Source organism: Uloborus diversus, chromosome 1 (assembly GCF_026930045.1).
Source record: "Uloborus diversus isolate 005 chromosome 1, Udiv.v.3.1, whole genome shotgun sequence".
Lineage (NCBI taxonomy): Eukaryota > Metazoa > Arthropoda > Arachnida > Araneae > Uloboridae > Uloborus > Uloborus diversus.
Window position 1 is genome coordinate 18,006,575 of NC_072731.1, and position 13,048 is coordinate 18,019,622.

The window sequence follows — 13,048 nt, forward strand, 5'->3', positions numbered from 1 at the left end:
TGATAATGCTTGAAATTTTTCCCCGCCTAGAGATAAACCTCTTCAGAGAAGCAATAAATGCCTCCGAGGTTAAATCGGAAACAATCTCCAAGTGAATGGCTTTTGTAGAAAGACATATGAAAATAGAAACGTATACATTAACAATTTTTGCCTTTCGAAGGTTACTTACGCGAATTTGAAATGGTCCACAAAAATCGACACCACTATTGACAAAGGGGGCAACTGGGTTTACTCGTTCAGAAGGCAATTCTCCCATTAACTGCAATGGCGAACTTGGGTTATTTTTGAAACAAACATTACAGTTATGCACAACCTTTCTTGCAATGCTTTTGCCATTAATAGGCCAAAATTGCAGCCTCACAAAATGAAGCAATCCCTGGGCACCAATATGAAAGTATTTTTTATGAAAACTTTCAAAAATTAAATAAGTTAATTTGCTATGTTGAGGAAGGATTAACTGATGCTTGGCATCAAACTCTATTTGAGCTTTAGTAAGGCGTCCTCCTACTCGTAAATTATCATTTGAATCCACAAAGGGATTTAGGGACGAAATTTTACTTGAGCTCGAAATACCTTTTCCATTCTTTAAGGCCGCAAGTTCAGACCCAAAATGCCTTACTTGCACCTTATTAACAAGAATGGCTCTAGCTCTTTGCAAGTCATCCAAAGATTGACTTCTTTCTTCCTTTCTACACTTCCGAGAAAATACGAGAATAAACCTTACAATTCTCAATAATTTAAAATAATCATTAGTTACATTTAACAAATATTCAAAAAATTCATCATTTTCTGAAATAAGAAATGTATTAATATTAAAGTTCTTGAGTTCTAGTTCATAAGCAGGATCACCAGAAAAATCACAATTCTCAGTTGATGGCAATTCACCTTGTAAAAACTCCGGACCATTCCACCAAAGTTCATTCGAAACGAGGTCCTTGACTGTGGTACCTCTCGAGATCAAATCAGCCGGGTTATTTTCCGAACTCACCCACCGCCAACTGCAATTACCGGTTAAGTTCACAATCTCCGCCACCCGATTGGCGACGTAAGTCTTGAGATTTGTCACGGGAGTGTTGATCCACCATAAGACAATACTAGAATCCGTCCAGCACAAAGTTTTTGATATTGGCAACTCCAGAATAAGAGAAATCTTATTCACCAATCGCGCCAGCAGCAGAGCTCCACAAAGTTCAAGTCTGGGAATGGTTAACATCTTTAAAGGGCATATTCTAGATTTGCTGCACAAAAGTCTAGTTGTGAAATTTCCAGATGTATCAACACAACGCAAGTAAATTACTGCTCCATATGCACGTTGAGATGCATCCGAAAATGCATGAATTTCAAACGCATCGGTGTTATCGGCAATCACTGGTCTTTTTACACTAATTTGATCAACTTGCCGGAGCTGAGCGAGAAACGAAGTCCATTCTTGCATCACATCCTTCGGCAACGACTCATCCCAGTTCAACTTCAGTGTCCATAGACTTTGCATTATAAGCTTCGCCTTGGTGAGAACTGGACCTACTAGTCCAAGGGGATCAAAGAGTTTAGAGATAGTAGATAAAACTTCTCGTTTGGTGAACATGTCCTTAATTTCATACGTGATGGCAAAAGTGAAATTATCGGTATCACGTCTCCATAACATTCCCAAAGTTTTCACAGGTTGAGAAAAGTCGAACGATAATTTAGCATTTTCTTCATCATCCATAATTCTTGTGGAGTTGGACATAATTTTATGTAATTCGAACCCTCCTCTCTTTAAAAGATTACGCAATGATAGTAATGACTGTTTTGCGGCATCTACAGACGCTGCACCTGTTAAGATGTCGTCAACGTATGTGTCATTACGCAAAATATCTGAAGTGATAGGAAAATCCGATTTTTCATCCGCTAAAGCCTGCAACACACGGGTCGCGAGAAAAGGGGCCGAGCAAATACCGTAGGATACAGTAGTAAGCCTGTATATTTTTACAGGGGCCTGACAGCTATCCTTCCAGAGAATTCTTTGCAAATCTCTTTGCGACTCATGCACTAGTATCTGACGGTACATTTTACGAATATCCCCACAAAAGGCAATTTTATGCTTACGAAATCTTAGCACAATCGAAAACAAATCTTGCTGAATAGTTCCCCCGAATAGAAGAATGGAATTCAAAGAATATCCTGATGAGGTTTTTTCGGAAGCATTAAAGACTACCCGCAAAGGTGTAGATTTATTTTCCGGTTTAAATATTGGGTGATGTGGGATATAATATACCCTACCCGGTTTTTCATCAGCTTCGACATCCTCCACTTCTTCCATATGACCCAACGATAAATATTCAGCCAAAAAATCACGGTACAAATTTTCCATAGTATTGTTTTTATTCAATTTGGCCCAAATACTATTCAATCGTTTTTCTGCAGTAAGTTTTGAAAAACCTAATAACGATTCCGCGTTCTCACTCATTGGATATTTTACGATATATCTACCTGTACTATCTCTAGAGTGAGTTCTAACAAAATGTTCCTCACAAAATTTTTCGTCTTCCGTTTTAGTCGGTTCAATATTATCTCCGGGAAAAGACTCGATTTTAAAGAAATTCTCCAAAGTAGTATCTAACTTAGAATTTTCCGTAAGATAACAGTTAATTAAATCTGTTTCCTGTAATGTGCTGTTAGTACACAGGTACCCGAAAACACTGTCCTGAAATATTAATTTCTTATCCTCAGAATACAGTTTTTCCGGTCGCAAAATTTCAAAAAACAAGCTACTATTTAACAACAATTTTATGTCCGTACTCTTATAGAAATTTGGACAAGCCAACACAATGTGACTAGGAATTTGACATTCGTTTATAGAAAAAGACTTAGACGGAATTTTTGCCGCGATTTGCGGAACAAGAAAACACTCAATCTGTTTTTCAAAAGTTCTATCTGCATTGCTAATGCAGCAAATGACCTTGTACTTTATTGGTACAGAATGGTCACCAATTCCACTTAAAGACAAATTCTTGACTAGCAATTTCTTGAGTCCCAAGACATCTGCTAATTTTTCCGTCATGAGATTTATATCAGAGCATGAATCACTTAACGAAGTCACTTCCACGCGATTGTTGCCCTTTCCTAAAACAAACACATTTAATTTTGTCATTAAATTACCTATTTGTTGTGTGCGAGATACTAAAGTCGCACTTTTTTTGCTGTCAAATTTACTTTGCTGACCTACAGAAACAGTAGAACTTCCTTGCGAGGAGTCCGAAGGGTTACGTAAATTGCGACCTTCTGAGTCGGAAACAATTTTGGTATGAGAAACTTCACCTAAAGAATCATGCAACAAGGTATTATGTTTGCCTTTGCAAACAGAGCACACATATTTTGATTTACAGATCCCCACATGAGCATTAAGGCAATTTTTGCAAAGTCCTTTTTGCTCTACAAATTTCAATTTTTCAGATGCACTCATGTCATGAAATCCAACACACCAAAACAATGTGTGGTTGTTTTTACACAAAACACATACCCTCGGTTTATTATTTTTATTTTGAACTACAAACACCTTGCTTTTTTGGGACGAAGGGCCAAGGTTTTTAAGAGGTTTAGTTTGAGCATTTTTACTCACGGTTTCTAATATTGACACCCTAGTTTCAAAAAAGTCTAGCAATTGATCGAAGCTTTCAACATCTTTACCTTTAAGAGACATTTGATACTGTTTTGAAGATTCTTTATCAAGCTTTTGTAAAAATAAATGAGACAAAAGTATTTCTGATAGGTTATTTTGATCAAATTCTAGCACCTTTAAAGCGCGTAGATTTTTTTTGAAATTATCTATTAAATTTCGTAATTCTTTTGGAGATTCATTGTTTATTTTTTCTAGGTTGAATAAATTTTGAATATGGGCATTAACAACAAGTCTTTTATTTTCAAAACGAGCAGTTAAGGCATTCATTAAAGAATCGTAAGTGTCTTCCGAGGTTTGCAAAGATTGAGCTTGACCTTTTAACGCAGATTTAAGGTAAAATAGTTTTTGCGTGTCATTTAATTGCTCGTTTTCATGGATTAAGGCTTTGAATTGCGTAGCGAAATTTTGAAATTCCTCATATTTGCCGGTAAAAATGGGTAAGGGAATTTCTGGCAGTTTATATTTAGTTTTAGCGATAGGTACATGCTGCGTAGCCGATACATTAGTACTAATCTGAGAATTAGCGTTTTTATGAATTTGAGAGAGGAGAGCTCGGATTCTTACCTCTGCATTCTCAATCGAAATTTCAATTTCTTCAAATGCCTGAAGGTTTTCCGTTATGTCAACGTTATCCGGTAGTCCAAGTACCTCTGTTTGAAGGGTCTTCAAATCTCTTAGAATTTCTTTTAGGGCTTCTAATTTCACTGTCAGTTGAACTTCCGTTTCTTCTTCCAACTCAACGGTATTTAGGAAATTTTCAATTCTTGTAACTCTTCCTTTGAGAATTCCTCTTTGACGGTTTATCACAGTTGGAACTCTTTCTATGACAGTTACCATATTTTCGGTATTTCTATGCGGCTAGGCGGACCACTATGGTAAGGTTCACTGGTTTAATTTATAGTGGACTGTATTTTTAAAAAGGTAAATTGATAAAACGTAGGTAGAACATTTTTTATTAAGTAACTAAAACATACTGTATAAACAAATCTCGGTGCACCCGCACCTGAGTCTTCAGGTAACGACTGCCGAAGCAAAGTGTGCGAGCCTTTTAACAACTGCGATGGCGCCACATGCGCAATACTTCTAGAGTTGAGATGTAACAAAAACATTTGCTTAAATATAGCCTTCGATGAGCATTATGCTTCTTTTGAAACTGTTTAACTGTGTAAATGTATGATACAACCGTGACAAACCATTTTTTATGAATCACCGGGGTGGATGAATTTTACACGTGGGAAACAGGCGACTGGTATGTCTCTGGATTTATCTTCTGGATATGATTTTATTTTTATTTTTACGTTGACAACTGCAAAGGATTTCTATCAGGTTGAACATCGGAATTGGCTCTTTTTTTATGGATTTCAAGGTAAGATAATTTTGTTATAGGCAGATACTGTCCCGTGGATGGCTAATTATCGGAACTTGTTTTCCTAATTAGTCGAGGCGAAACCCCCTGCTTTTAGTTTTAGGTTTGAGCTCTAGTTTATTGTTTTTAGTTTAGCAAGTGGTGCTTTTGCTCATTGTTACTCTATATTGCATGTACTGGAGCTTAAACATTCTCTTTTAGTTCATAGTTAATTTTTTGGTCTTTTGACCATAATTAATGAATCCTCCACGGCTGATGAGCTCTGGATTCATACTTGATCTTTTCCTATTTAATAGCTGTTTGCAATTTTCCTTTTTATCATCATTAATTTTATATAATTTGTTTAATATTTGAAATTCTGTTTGCTTAATTTTATATATATATATATATATATATTAGGGTGGTCCTTATTTATATGGGAAATTTGTTTTCGGAATTCAACAAGTGACGCCCCCTAGTTTTGTGACCCTATAATAAAAAGTAATCAGTGCAAAATTTGAACTCGATTGGTCAATAATAACACGTGCCCCTAGGACGTTGAACTTTAACACTTTTGATAATTTTCGCACAAATCTTCGAGTTTTTACTTCAGACTCCGTAAATCGTTTCTCCTATGTTTGCAAAATATTTTTACAGCGAGGTAGCACAAAAATTATTCTTTTTAATTACTTCATATCGTCTGAAGATTTTACATTGAATAGGAATGAAATATTGCGTTAGAAACTTTACCTTAATCGTACGCTTTTCTCAATGTATCTCAATCGAGTGCATTTTTTTCCGATAGTCTTGGAGTGCCTGTAAAATACTAAATTGCTTTTGTTATATATTTGGTAAATTGATTGTGAAATTCTTCGATTAATTGTGCTCCTCTTTCAGTTGTATCATTCACAACTTTCAACATTTTAACGATATCTCTTCCCTTTAAATAGCTTAATTCATTTTGCCATGAATCAGGATCAAATAGGAAAACATCTTTTGGTGTTTGTAACTTATCAAACAGTTTTATTGACTTGTAATTGATTCTATAAAGAGAAAGATCTTTACTAAGAAAGTATTCCAAATCATCTACTGTTATCTGGAATTTTTTATACCGTCATCAGACACGTCTTCTTATTCAGCAAGCATTTTTTTGAAGTAGTATTTTCCTATCTTCAAAATTAATTCCTTCATCCAATACGGACGAAGCTACTAGTTAATCCCCTAAGTACTATAAGTGATTTATACATTTTTCAATCACTGCTTCTGCTGCATGTTTGTCTTCATTTTGTACGCTGCAGGTTTTTTAGACACTAGACTTTATATTAATTTAAAAGGCCTAGAATGGGTTGCTGCGAAAAACTATATCTTCATAAAACATTTAACTGTAAAACAGTATTTACGGGCATTTTCTTCATGTAAGGTCAATTTAAATTGTTTTCTAAATATATAAATATTCAAACAATAAATTCCTTTTGTCACCCATCTGGCTCACAGATAAGCTCCAGGTTGGCGAAAACATATCCCTGTAGGAGGGAGGCCTTCACCAAGAAATATTATTACACGTTATGAAAATTCTCTAATATTTCTTACTGCTTTCTATGAACAATAATATGTCATCAAATTTTTCTTTTAGAATTTAAGTCGTATGTGTAATTTTTGAATTTTGAAGCTCTTAAATAATGGAATATCGAGTCTAGAACTAAGAAAGGCAAGAACTTCTTTAAAGACACTCTGCAGTACGATTTCAAGTGCATGATGATAGCAATACAAATGCAATATATAACCGTTCAGTTTTTGCTCTAAAAAATTACATGCACAATTTATACGGCCGGTATTGTAAGCCGCTGTATAAAAATACTACAGCTTGAACAGTTAGCAACAAAGAGCAATCATCAAAGATAACACACATATACAACTGAAGAAATATCTCAGAAATTCTGAGTAGCTGTTCAACATTGGAAGCTATCATATTGGTAATATATATTGGTAAGCCTATCGGCGTTTTTTTCCAGTTACATCTGGATGTAGCTTTGTATCTCAGGGAATAACTAAAAAATCTAAATTTAAATTCATGAAATCTAATTTTACCTCTCGAAGATTTTCTCTTGCTCTCTTAAGGTATGTACGATTGATTATAAGATTATTTGGATTTAAATTTACTTTATCTACATAGGCTGTTAATAAATGAGCAGCATTTTTGTCCCTAATATGGCATTTGTCTAACATTGATGAAATTCGAGCAGATCTCAATAGTTGTCAAGCTTTTTTGCGTTGTGGTAGACCAGATATAGAAAAAAGGTTCAACAAGTTAGAATAGATACCCATTTCGGTTCCTAAATCTTGTAAATTGCAGGAGGAATTTGATGATAATAAAGGACTATGTACTGAAATAAAAGACAGTTTAAAGAATGGATTTTTACATTATTCCGATCTGGAATTTTTAAAAATTTATATTTAAAATATGGAAAATAGAGTTTATTTTTATGATAGGGTAATCGAGGATTTTTTAAAATTTAAATTATAAGAATGCATAAATATTTAAGAAAATAACTAAAGAACATTGAATTAAAATATAATTGTCATTACTAATATTTATAGCATCGAACGAGCGCGAATAGCAGCGGTATGCCTGTCCCAAGGCCATTGGTGTACATGTACCCTATGTAATATGTAAAATTTTACGGAATGAATGGTTGGTCTGGCAGTAGCAACATCTATAGAAGGTTCAAAATTACTTTAAATATGAAACCTAGGAATATTTTTACATAAAAATGAGAAAATCCGCAATTTTTTCTTCAAAACTCAAAAAAGGGGGCCCTAGGGGCACGTGTTAATATTCATGGATTGACTTAAAATTTTGCATGGATCATTTATTTGTATAATGGAACAAATTGAGGGGGCGTCGTATAAAATATCTACAACTTCAAAAATAAGGACCACCCTAATATATATATATATATATATATATATATATATATATATATATATATATATATATATATATATATATATATATATATATATATATATATCTTTTTTTTCTTTTTCATTTTAGACATTTTTGTTTTTACACATCGTTGCTTCAGAGCAACACTAAGACATCAAAGCCCAGGAATAATACTAAGATATCTTACTGTTGCTCTCAGGCAACGACAAGTTTTTTTTTCCTAAGCAATAGTGAATTGCTTAATCCCCTCATCTGACTGCTTTTGATGTTTCAATGATTTTTCAGATTATTATGGCGACGTCAATAAGTTTTGTTCATTGGTTTTAATACTTATTTAGAGAGACTAATTTTTGTCGTCATGGTTACATGGTGGGTCGAATGCGACCTATGGACCAGACGAACAAAAGGAAACTATTTAGGATAAATGGGGAGTTTACATTCAAAACGGATTATATCCAGTTTCATATTTTTTGGGGCAAAACGAGAAAAAAAAAAAAGTTTGTTAGATTGAAAAAAAATATTCAACATTTTAAATATATTCTTTTTTTTGTTACTCTACTTCATTCCTTCCTACTTACTTGATTCTTTTCCCTGAACATTTCAAAAGAAAAAAAGGGATCTTCGATTCAATTTAGTATAAAGATAAACAATGAAACTACCCATGCCGATTCAAATAACAACGTTGTAGGTATTACTAGTAATAGATCACAATTTTTAGCACAATTGTTATCACAACTAATCAAAATTTTTATCATTAATTAATCACAATTTAATATTAATAATAATTATTTAATATTAATTTAGTAATCACAATTTGAGGTTGCGCTTGCGTAACTGTTAACAGACTTGCACAAGGCGAAAGGTGCTGCGATCTCTTAATACGGTCGGGTATCACGCTTGATTGGAAATGCTCAGTCAGTGCTTCGCTCCGCTATTTTATTTGTGAACTACTTTTGAATTAGAAGTAGTAAATTCCAAGTTGGATATGTGCCTTTTTGATATGAAAGTGAATGAGTGGGTACCGGCAAAAAAGGGATAAGTTCCACTTTGCTGTAAAAGACCTGGCGAGAAATAAGGGGATGGATATACACCGTTTAGGTGGTAAAACCTATGTTGACGCAATTTTTAACTATGTATAAACCACTTCGAGAAGAAAGAAATTCACGGGTCGATAGGGCTTATATTAGAGATTCTGAAAACTTTGGGAGGGGGGGGGGGGGAGCATTTTTTTTTTCTAAAAATGAATGTTATGTTAAGTGAATCCGTTTTGAAAGTAAACTCCTCAAATGTAAACATGGTATCATTCGATAAACAGCCACGAAGTAAAATTTTTCACACCTAGTTACTCTTAGTTAGTGTAGTCTTGGACGCACAAAATTGTATGTCTCCATTCATCCAAAAGAAAGGAAAGTATCTCAAATTGAAACATTGAAATTCTTATTTAGTAAGTTACCGCCCTATAGCCAAAGCTAAGGTAGAAATACATGAAATACACCGCCAGCTCAGTCAATTCCAGCCATGGACTGTAGTTTCGTGCTTATTAGCACTTTTCAGCCCGGCAAGGAGTGACTGAGCTGGAGGTGCAGTCCTCGGCTGGAAATGACTGAGCTGGCGGTGTATTTCATGTATTTCTGCCTTAGCCCTGGCTATATGGCGGTAAATTACTGAATATACCTGCCTTGCCTTCAATATTCGAGTTGAACCGAATGTTTCGGTCACTCGTCTGGTCTGTGCTAATTCTACATTAGCTACCAGTTTGTTTGGCCTCTTGGCTTCCTTAAGATTTTTCCATCTCCAGCTCAGTCACTTTCCTATGCCGGGCTGATGAGTGCTAATAAGCACGAAACTGCAGTCCTCGGCTGGAATTGACTGAGCTGGCGGTGTATTTCATACATTGAAATTTTGTTTTCTTTTAATCAATTGACCATACGCACTTCTAACGTCTTTAGCTTAGAGAAGGAATTCGTGAATGGAGGAAGCTAGTCTAATCACTGGCTTAGCAAAAGCTTGGGCAAAGATCTCAAACAGCGACGAATGGTTGACACGTTTTGCGTGAAACTGGCGTAAGAAACCTGATTTCTTCCAATGCTTCGCTTTAAAATCCATCACTTGACTTGGTGTCTTTGTTTCACGAAGGAAAGTCTTTGCTCCCTCCATTTTTATCTCTTCTCAATGATCTTTAGAGCTTTTAACATACTCACAGATTCATTTAAATTCATCAGAAGAAATTTTATAGATGCAAAACTATTTCAACTAAAAGTGTCTTCGTCATTAGATTTTTATCTTATGAATACATTTTGACCGTTTGTTTAAAATTTCACTTAAATGTAGTTTTGTGTAGAATTATTCCAGGTTTTTAAATATCTTAAGTTTTTCAAAAAAAGCCCAGTCTTGTACATTTCTCGTTTATGGGTTTGATAACAATTGATTATTTTTTTTATTGTTACAGAACATTTAATAGTCGAATTCTTTTTTAACGAAAATAATTACTTAAACAATCTAGCTGACAAGCTTAAAGAGTTGGATTTTTCTACTGTTCTACCCATCTGAAATGACGCAGAGAGAAATAAACACTTTTCAAACTGCATTTTCAACAAAAGAAAATATTTTCGAACATCAGATAATACTTTCAGATGAATGAAGATATATATATATATATTTTTAATATCAGATCATATTATCATACTTGGAAGTTAGAAGATACTTCTTTTACTTTTTTTCAGGTAATTTTATTAGACACCAGGAGATTGTTTTGAACGCAGATTGCATTTTCATTCGGGAGATATTTCTGTAAGTTATTATCTTTTCATCAGCGGAAGAGGCTTTTTATTGCTAAGTAACATTTACAGACGAAGATAAAATATTTTAAGTTTCAGATAACATTTTAAAGCTTTATGATTGTTTTTAGACACGATTGTTTTTTAAACCACGCTTTCAGACACGAAGCTTTGTAAGAAATAAATAAATGCCTTTCTGGAACGAAGTAATAATAAAAAAAAACAACGTTAAAAGCATTAAATTTGCAAAAATTGGCAGACATGCGTTTTAGAGTTTCAAGGATCCCCCTTTACAATGGACAAAGGTGTCAGCTTGTAGATATAAAATTATCAAGAAAAAAACAAAATGTCCTTTGAAACCCAGAAACACATGTCTGCAACTTTTTGAAAATGCGGACTTTTGACATTATTTTCTTTCTATTACAATAGAACGAGGTTCTCGTTCATTAAACAATATTTTCTGATTGAGACTGTAGAACGAATGAATATGTTTTTAGATTTTAGAAGAATTTTATGAATGACAGACTTCTTTATTCAGAATTTAGGCCTGGAAAGAGGATTTTCAAGTTCAGCTAACGTTGCCAAAGCACATTTTTACTTCCTTTTACAAAAAAGGAAGGACAGTGAAACCTGTGTATAACAATACTGTCTATAGCGATATTTTCCTTTGTCCCAAAAAAATATCAGCATAAATAATCAAACTATCTATAACGATAATCTGGCATAACAATATTTTTTTAGGTCCCAACAGTCTCGTTGTAGACAGGTTTTACTGTATTGTATTCGCGAAAATATTTTCCCTCAAAAATCGGCATTAATTTCTATTTTGCTCACCTACAAATGAATGTTGAGTTTTTTTTTTTTTTTTTTCCGACCCGAGCACACGTGCATATATACCTAAGAACGAACAGACGCCCAAAATATCCATTTTGGGCGTCCCGAGTTAATTACAGCGAGTTTTCTCGTGACGTCTGTATGTACCTATGTATGTACGTATGTGCGTATGTACGTCGCATAACTCAAGAATAGTATGTCCTAGAAAGTTGAAATTTGGTACGTAGACTCCTAGTGGGGTCTAGTTGTGCACCTCCCCTTTTGGTTGCATTCGGGTGTTTCTAAAGGGGTCGTTTGCAACTTTTTGGGGGAAAATCATTGTTAATTTCGATGCAAACTGAAGCGGTGTTATAATTTGGCAGACATTTGGCGATATATCGCCAGTCTTTTGATCGCCAAGTTTTGTTGCCAACTTAGCGACAAATTTGGCGATTTTTTATATATATATTTTTTTAAATCTGGTTTCAATTTGGCCACTGTTGTTAATATTTAGAGAGTTAACTATTGAATCACATTAAAATTGCCAATAAATGGGAAATAACATTAAATTAGTGTGAAAGGAAGTCATGTGAGGCACACATCAGCTCGTTCTTTTTTTTTTAATGCTAGATTTGTCCGATTTCAGATTGTATTTTTAGACATTGAAATATTTCGATTATTATATGACACTATCAGATGCATGACGAATACATTTAAGCTTCAGATTAAATTTTAAACAGCAAGAAAAACTGAAAGCAAAACTATACTTTGGGGAGCTTTAACATGACTTTGAATTCCTGATGACATTTTCATACGCTAGATGATATTTTCTCGTTATGGCAAAGGAATTGGAGACGGAGATTATGGTTTTAGTTCAGCGCGTTAGAATTTTCTTTATTTCTATGGTTCAAAATATAAAAAAAATCAAAGAAGAATCGCATGAAAAAGTTACACCAGATCTCGAGCAGTTTTCTTTATAACTCAAAAAACTCGCTACATCCCACCTCTGGTTGGTCCTTGGACGAGTAAACTTCGAAGCCGATTAAAAACAGCAGAGGCGGGGGTTGCTATAATCAAGCGCCGTAAAAACTTTTTTTTCTTTCGTGGCTAAATTTCTATTGAAAACTTGCATCAAACTCCCTGATAATGCGCACACTGTTGAAGTCTTGATTTGCTGATCGCGCTTACTGCTCTAACCATTTTCTATGAATCCGATGTTTTTGACCGTTCTACTGAGTGGCAGCACATTGATAAGGCGGACTTCGTACTTGAGCCATGTTTCAAAACTAATAGCTGAGAGGAGCAATTATTAGGGGGATGTTTCCTTCTAAAGGAAATGGATTTCTTACCACACACGTTTTAAAATGCAAAACCAAACTTTTTTCGTAGTCTGCGATCTACCTGCATAGTTACTTTCCAGATGGCGTCACCGAAACACTGCATGAAAATAGACATTCTCTAGCAACTCCCTCTCTTCTCACGTGAAACCGTTTTGTGCCGTAGAG